This window comes from Dermacentor albipictus, unplaced genomic scaffold (assembly GCF_038994185.2).
Source record: "Dermacentor albipictus isolate Rhodes 1998 colony unplaced genomic scaffold, USDA_Dalb.pri_finalv2 scaffold_13, whole genome shotgun sequence".
Classification (NCBI taxonomy): Eukaryota; Metazoa; Arthropoda; class Arachnida; order Ixodida; family Ixodidae; genus Dermacentor; species Dermacentor albipictus.
Window position 1 is genome coordinate 15,469,979 of NW_027225567.1, and position 8,982 is coordinate 15,478,960.

Here is an 8,982-nt window from a genome sequence, read left to right on the forward strand (position 1 = left end):
TGTAATGCGGTGTATCATTCTTTCATCCTTGTCATGTTCTGCAATTACTTCGAACTCTATATATTGATTTTCCTTGACCATGTGTGTTGATACCTCGCACGCTTAAGCGATAGCTGGTTTCCTATGCTAAGGAAGACCTGGATTTGCCACACTGGATTCTGACCGTAAGTAAATCTAAAAAAAAACGTATTGGCTACTAAAGAGAGCACAGCAACGAGATAAGTTCAGTAGGCGCCCTCAACAGTGTCGATTGTAAGTGTAATTCCGCGACTTAAAATTTAATTTTGAAGATTTAAGTTCAAAAATCAAGATCTTGTTATGAGGCGCACGGTAATGGAAAGCTGCAGATTTATTTTCAGCAGCTCGGGTTATTTAACCTGTACGGAATCCACGGTATACGCGCATTTTCGCATTCTGACCCCGTTGGAATGTGACTGCCGCGGTTGTGGTTGGACCCGTCACCTCGAGCTCAGCAGCGCAACACCAAAGCCACTGGGCTACCGCAGTGCGTTGCGTTCCGCGACCAGAAACAAATATTAGTGTACGCAACACTGCTTTGGAACCCCCTAGAAATATAAAAACAATAACACAGCAGTTTCACCCCAATGCTGCATGAACCACTGCACGAACTATTATTGCACGAACCAAGGTTCGTAGTTTCATCGGCTGAATAAACTGCAGTAAACATTCGCTTACTCCTGAAATTAGCAAGCACTGGGTCACGCGCGCACGTGCAAACATCAACAGATCTCACTTAATGACGGTGAACACTCGCTGTCACAGCGTTGGCGTGATGAAGGGCGCGAGCAGAGCGGACCGAACGCTTCTGCTGCCTCATCCTTCAAAGCGTCTCCGAAAATTTGCGCTATCTGAGCACGCCCTTACCTCCCCCCCCCCCCACTCCCAGCTTTGCATCCATCGGAAATTATCTCCAAAACAGAGCGAGGGTGGCGCAAGACCGGGCTAGAGCAATGGCTAGAGGAGGAGAAGCGCGCTAAATTAGCGCCTGCCTCTCCCGGCTTGCACGCGTTTTATCACGTGACCTCCTTAGATACTTGACTTGGGGCGCCCATCCAGCCCGGCTCAGCCTCGAACACTTCCTTTAACGCGCACAGTCAACGGCGCGGGATGGGATCTTATCGCACTTGACTTTATACGTAAGCTCGCCGTAAAACCGACAGATATATTTCGACGATTGTGCCCATATAACTGCTATCGCAAAATTCGCAATAAACAGAAAATTTTACTGAGGGCCAACAACGCTGCTTCTCCACGTCGTGATACAGCGGTGAACGATATTTCGGGAAAATGTGTTGCTAAATCTCCGTCAAACACTACGCTCGCATTTGGTGACAGCGGAACGCAGTCGCAAGAAATTGTGGAGAAAATACCGGAGTTCTGGCAGCTTCAGGTGCACTAGATTATTCAGTAACGTCGGCGGCTTTGTAGTTATACCTTACATCAGAGCAAACTGCACTCGACAGAGATCAAGGGCAGCCGCACCATTATAGCTAAGCAAATTAAGAACAATTACGCCGCGTCTTCCCACTTCGAGCACGCTCCGACAGCCCAACGATAGATATTTCAAACGTAACCGCACTCGGACGAGCAAATTTTGCTTCTGCGAAGTGAACGTAGCGGGTATTTCAAGACGCGTGTTAAATTCACGGCTGTTTCATTCGTGAGCATTACTCACGTGACGTAAAATTATCAGTGAGCAAAACAGTTTTTGTTTCAACGCAAGGAAAGAAAACCGAAACTAGTTGTGCGGATTCAAATGATCCAAAGCCGAAGCTGTCAGTAGTATGACGCCATTTTTCAGTTGTGTTGCATCTCGCGCGAGTACGTTGTCGTCGAGTGGTGGTTCTTTATTCTATGGAGTGGTTCTGAAAGCGCTGCGTTAGGGGCGACTGCAACCAGGCGTTGCGGCAAGTTACGGTGGGAACTTCTGTCCGTGCTGTGTGATTGCGACGAGGACGACTGCCGCCAGCAGCGGCGTGTCGCCGATTTCGTCTTTGCTGACATCGAGCAAGTGCAGCGCCGGAAGTGTTGCGTTTTGCACTGCATTTTCCTTGTGATATGGGAGATCGCAACGCAGAGACAACCAGATGCATACGAAAGACTACCAGCGGAGAGTGACCTGTGCCATATTTCTCTTAACCTCTCAGGTAAGCATATCAGCTTTTGTTCCGAGTTTACAAACGGCGCGTAATCGGCCCTTCCGGCACGGCTACATTTTGCGCCACGTTTCTCTTGGCAGTTCACAGACGTTTCTTAGGCATGCGTGGGCGTATGTATGCGAAAATACTACTGGCAGACGGAAGCCTCAGGAGAGCATCTGAAATTATAGCAAAGCTGTACTGCCATAGATAAACACCGTTCTTAACGACTCCAATGACGAGTGGCCTGTCGCATCGAAAAATCCGTAGAATACCAAGTACAGCGTAACTTGAAGTGTAGTGTGACCAGTGTGACTTTCGCTGGCGAAGACAGGTTGTCGAAAAAACAGTAGTCTATTCTGAAGATCTACTAGCGCTTTAGGTATATTACCGCGAATAATAAAAACGCTACCACGCTGTATGGCAGTGTCAGGCGATGTGGCAGCACAGATATTTTCGTAGCAGTAAGGCGGCTGCATGCACGAGCGAACAGACACAACCCTTTAAAAGCGCTGAAACAGAACAAATTAAATGTGCATTTGGCGTCAAGTCAGAAACACATTGGCTTACAGTATAAGCCGATGCATAATGCTATTATTTTTTATGTCATCTTTATTTTCATGGTTGTAAATATTTAAAAGCATGAATTTGCTGCAACCTTTATATAGTAAATCCTACTAGGCGCACAAAACCTGGCTGTGTTGTGTAGAGAATTTGTGCTATTCCTACTGGATTTTCTATTTTGAGTCCGGTGTTTTATGAAAAAGAGGGTCTTTTTATTTGCAGTCTTATGTTAGTGCAGATATTTGGCAAGCAGAAATGAGTTGATTGCAAAGTTGTATCTCCTATTGTACCTTGTATCTGGCTATTGTAAGGTGCATATAACAATTTTAACTATATACAGCCGTAGTTGGCTTTGTCACTGTAGCGTATTTTGTAAAAGTAGAATGCTATGATTATATTACTGTTTTCATGCAGAAATACCTTTTTTTCTTGTACCAAGAAACGCTCACATCATTGAATGAAATGAGGTGTGGTGTATTTTTCTACTAATTTAATAAAGGAAATTTCGTCTGCGGTGTATCAGAGATTAGTTTGCTTTCTTTTACTAAACAATGCATTATCTCCTCTGCTACTGCTGTTGTTCTGTGTATCTTTGTAATTTTGAAATGTACTTTATTTTAGGTATTCAAGAAATGGCAACATCCAGAAGAAGACGCCATCTTATCCAGCACGTTATGGGTGAGACAGATCGTAGCAGGCACTTTTGCATATCTCATTAGCATATGATGCTATTTGTTTTAATTTTTGTGTCCACTTTCCTGGCCTTTTCCATTTCAGCATTATTGTGCAAAGGGTAATACTTTTACATCTAGATAGAGTAATCGTCCAAAAGAGAGAAACATGGCTGTAGGAGACACACATAAGCCTCCTTTGTCCGTATCTCTATGTTGCGCAGTTACTCTGTCATTATCTACCAACAAGCACAAATTCTTCATCAGCTACATCTACTAATTCTCCGTTATTACAATTTAATTGATACAACATTGAAAGTACAGAGGTTCACAGGAAGACAGAGAGTTGAAATGATAAGAGCCGTAGAACAAGGAGCATCGCTGGAGCCAATGTTTCGACAAAGAGAAGGAGATAAGTTTTCTTGCCAAACATTGGCTCCAGTAAAATTACTTGTTCTATCACTATTTACGATTAAAAGACAGCATTAGTGCTCTTGCTGAAGTATTATGCATTGTGGAATAAAAATTTGCAGGGTTAAATGTCAGGAATGTGAAATTTCTTGTGTATTTTAATGCTACAGCGAAAGCCAGAAAAACAAGATGTAGAGAACCACATTGTTATTTGTCACTACCCAGTTTGGCCAGCTTCATTCAGAGCTTGCACTTTGTTGCATTAATGACCACTGGAATTCATTAATTGAATTGCTTCGTGATTTACTTATATTCAGAGATATTGAACTTGTTTTAATGCAGCTTAACATAGTGCGTGTAAAAAATATACAATGACATTTTAAGAGGCTTGCAGTTGACTAGCAAATCACTTGATGGTATGTGCTCAGGTTACCATTGAGCTTCCACGCACAAATCGGATGCACATTTTTTTTCATTGCTTGGATTTTCATAAACATAAGTACCATTTCTTCTTTGTCGATGTTCTAGTTGTGTTGTAGGACCTAACTGTTTACATTTATTTGTATTGGTATCCATGTTACACAGACAGCTGAATTTTTCTTGTAAACTGTGACATGGTAGGACTAAGAGCGTTTGTGCAAATTTGCTGCAGGTACACTCTGGTGGCTCCCGCCCCTGCATCCTACGACCACCGTGTCCTCACTATGTTCACTAGGGAGTTCGAAGCCTTTGGCGGCTCCTGCCACTGCGTCCTGCCACCACCGTGTCCTTGCTACGTCCACTAGGGAGTTAGCAGCCTTCGTGATGATGCCAAGCAGGCTGGAAGCTGACAGAACGATCGAGGTAAATACATGTAATTAAGTGGCAAATTTTTGAGTGAAGTGGCTTGTAGCCACTCAGCAATGAAAGAATTAACTTCGAAGCAGTTTAGACTCCCTGCTATCGGTGCAGGAATGCTCAAGTCCATCCATTTTGCCTTAGCCGCCAAGAGGCTATGTGGATTAGACGAAATGCGATGCAAATTTTGAAACTAGTAGGAGACCACTTGTACAATTTTTTTTCTTGCTTGACACAAAACTGCTTTGATAAAGCTTTAGCAATTTCAAAACAATACAGTGTACTTTCATACGTGTTATTGGGCATAAATTTACTAGGACTGCCTCAATAGTAAGTATGCCGATAAACTTACACCAAAACTGACTTTTTTTGCTAGTTCATCCTCATCTCTGTGCACTGCTGCATAATTTATCTTCCTGAAACCAGTTTTTGCGTGCAGCACAAGTCCTAAATATGTGGATTACATAAATTTGCAGCTTTTGCTGTAAGCGAGTTCTATGAAAATAAAGTTAATAGGCCATTTTGTCCATTTTTAATGACCCATAATAAACTGAGCAGTGGCTAATAAGCAGTTCAATTTTTGGTGTAAGGCCTCTCTTTATTGTCCTGAAAAATTTGGCCCCCTTAATGAAGGAACAAATTTTTTGGCTATGCCTTTTATGATGCATAGTTTGGTGCGTTACACAAGTATTTCTTGAAATTAACATTTGTCCTATATTGAAGGGCCTCCAGTTTTTCGAAAAAAAATTTCAAGTGGTCGTGTGCCAGGTCGGGACAGCTCGCATGAAATAGCCTACTTACAGAAATAGGGAGGGCCATACCCGCCGTGGTTGCTCAGTGGCTATGGTGTTGGGCTGCTGAGCACGAGGTCGCAGGCCACCTCGGCCGCATTTCGAGGGGGGCGAAATGCGAAAACACCCGTGTACTTAGATTAAGGTGCACATTAAAGAACCTCAGGGGGTCGAACTTTCCGGTGTCCTCCACTACGGCGTGCCTCATAATCAGAAAGTGGTTTTGGCACGTAAAACCCCATTATTTGAATTTTTTTACGGAGGGCCCAGTACACTTGACTTTACGTTAAGATACTATTATTGGTCTACAAAAGACGGAATGAAACATTCTGTCCTATAAGCAGCTCTTCACATTCATTTATACTTTTGCACATCTGTATACCTCAAGTCCGGTGACTTGTGTCTGTTTTCATTATCTGCTTTGTGCCGATGGTAAACTTCAGGTTTGCCCTATGATGGAGAATATTTTGTTGCTTATAGATATGGATCTCTGTTTTTCAGGTTGCCTCGAAATTTTAACAAAGCCGTGCCACACACTTGGGCCAGGCCTCTTGCAAATGACGTATAACCAGGCTCAACGCAGGATGTCGAGTGAGTCCGGAGATCGAGGCAACCTGCTGTGCAACCAGCGTGCAACCTTTGGTGACCCTCAATATGTTCCACCTATTTCACAGCTGCACTCAGCTTCCACCTATCCAAACCGCATCGCCAGCTGTGGTCACTCATCGAACCATGGATGAATGTTGGGGTGGAGTGATTTGAAGAGACATTTTTTTTTTGTCTCTTCAAATCCTTAGCAAATACTTGTGTTATTATAATTAATATGTGTCTTTAGTGCCTAGTTTTTAATGGTTCCTTTCTATTAGAATTCTCGCCATCGATTCCTGCTATTATAATATATGTCTGTCTTTATGCACAGTTTTTCATAGTTCTTTTGTACTTGTCTATGTAATTGATAGGTTCATACTTGTTATACAGAAGGCTAAAATGCAAACTTACGGCATTTTTTTCTTCCTTTTGATAATCTACAGCACTGCAAAGTGTTCAAGAAATGTAACCCAACGTGGGCTCTGGTGCAGGAAAAATTTAAGAGCAATATAGAGTACTTATTTCAAGCACCCATTATTTTTGGAAAAGTAAAGAATATAGGAGCACAAAAAAGAAAATATTAAACTAGAGAAACATGAGTTCCCCTCATAAGTCTGATAATAATGTGACTTCCCTTCACTGCAAAGACACCAGTAGTATACTCGCATACAAGGTTTGAAACAAGAAAGCTATGATGCCCTTGGCATTTCTCAGTGCCTATTTGTCACACTGACGAATGTCAAAGGCATCGTAGGTTTCATGTACACATTGGTTGTGTTACACTTTTGAGTATTGCATTTCTCAAACACAAAGGTTTACAGCAGTGCTTTAAATAGCAAATGCATTTCCTAATTTATTAGTGCAAGAGGAACAGTACAGATCATGTAAAAATTTTTTTACAGACTATATGTCCGTTGATGCACGCTTCTGATGACATAGCAGTGACGTGGTCGTGGGATGAATGACTTTATTTCAGATTTAAATATTGGCTTCCAAGTCTGGGTTAGTCTCCTACACTGAATAGTCTAGGTTAGAGCTCATTTACTAGAGAAAGCGCATTAAACTAGGAATTATAAACATCAAAAGATCTTGTTTAGGAAATTAATGTGACAATCAGCAAGGTTCTTTGGGTATTCATTTCCAAATTTGTAGGATATATTTTATGACTGGTTTCATTATTGTGAGAACAAATATTTGTTTATTGTCACACTAGAGTTGCCTGCCCCCATTTGTATACAACCCCTTTACAGGCTGAAAATTCAGTGTGTTACCCTATTTACTCCCATAATGATCGCACTTTATTGTAAAAAAAATTGACTCAAATTCAGAGGTGCGATCATTACGCTGGGTAAATTTCCCACCAAAAGAAAAAAATATATCCTCTGGCATTTGCTACGGGATGACAACAGGTCAACAAAGAGGTGGTTGCCTCTGTATGTACTGCGGGACACACACACAAAACAAAAACATGGTGGCCGGCAGAGCAAGCCGAACGCGCCGAACACGATTTTTTTTTTCTTTTCGTGAGTACATTACGTGCATTCAAACAGTTTCTTCCGTATCAGTAATGAATAATATCGGCAAGTTTGCGGCAATAACATAGCCACGTCCACTTTGAGGGGACAGAAACAGATGGGCGCGCTTAGCTGCCTGTGACATAGGAACACATGGCGGGCATGCTGCGGAAACTGCGGCATTTGTCTTCACCACTATCCTAATATGGCACGTTTCCGCTAAGGGTGGGCGAATATCTTAGCTGCGTTACAAACGTCGGCGAATGAATAGGGTACACTTCTAACGTATCACTGTTAACGTGGCTGCTATCATTGCCGCTCGCGATTTGTTGCGTGCCCACAAGTGCAGACGAGGAGAAACGAAAGACGCCTTTTTTGTTGTTTTTGTTGACCACAACCATTACAAAGCCTACACATAATAAAGGCAAGTTTGGTTGTAGCTTTTTTTTGTCATATAAGTGCGGAAAGTGATGGAAGGAATGAAATGGGGCATCTGCTTAAGAATGTTTGGTGCGTGCAGACTACTTGGTTTTTCTTGAAGAGTTGTTCTCATAGCAGTTGACAGATGGTAAGCGCGATCATTATTAGCTAGACTTGGCACATGACATATCGCTGCAGCAAGTTTGGGGTGCAATCTTACACGAGAAATAAAAAAATCGAATTTTGACATCAGAATTTAGGGGTGCGATCATTACACGAGTGCGATCATTATGCGAGTAAATACGGTATTAGGTTGTTTTTGGTTTTATGCACTCAATGTTAAGGGATGCAAATGGTGACATACAACAGAATGCAAAAATGACTAATGAATGCAAGCAGGGCGTGGGGCTTTTTAGGCAGATGCATGCGTGTGCTATTTATAAAGCTCCCCATGGTATGCCTGAAGGCATTTGCTAACACTTTGGTAGAAAACACTGACACCCACTTACTAAGGGGAAATACTCAAAACAACTTTTTTATATATTTGTACTAGAGATTTGAATATACTGTCATTCATAAAGTGTTTTATTAGATTTGAATTGTCATTGATTTTTGTGTAGCTGCTGTTCTTTAGTTATGGTCCTACACAGTGGCAAAATATTCTGGTGGGCACTTTCCTGTGTATAAAATTTTCAGAAATAGCTTCATGCTGTATCTTATTTAGCTAGTTATATACTGCAAAGTGATGACACCTATCGAAACGGCTTGTACAATTACTGGAACTGTGCAAAAAATATTAGGCCACATTAAATAATTTTACAGATTGCACTTTCAATGAGATATCAGCATTCTGCATATCATGAATAGTATGTATGCCAAGTTACGTTAGTATAGGACAATTATAAGTGCATAAGGTTATTGTCATGCTATTGTGAGCAAAAGTTTTTGAAGTATATTGTAATTTTTTTCACAATAGCATGAGAAGTATGCAAGATTAGTAGGCAGGCCTGTCTGCCTGCCTACTAAT

The 8,982-nt window shown here is 41.7% G+C and overlaps 1 long non-coding RNA gene across 1 annotated transcript; it reads left to right on the forward strand.

Moving 5' to 3' along the window:
* The first annotated feature begins 2,101 nt into the window (after nucleotides 1–2,101).
* On the forward strand, nucleotides 2,102–4,614 carry LOC139051628 (uncharacterized). Its single transcript, XR_011509464.1, has 3 exons — nucleotides 2,102–2,168; nucleotides 3,345–3,401; nucleotides 4,458–4,614. It is a non-coding gene; the product is annotated as an uncharacterized lncRNA (long non-coding RNA).
* The last annotated feature ends 4,368 nt before the right edge of the window (nucleotides 4,615–8,982 follow it).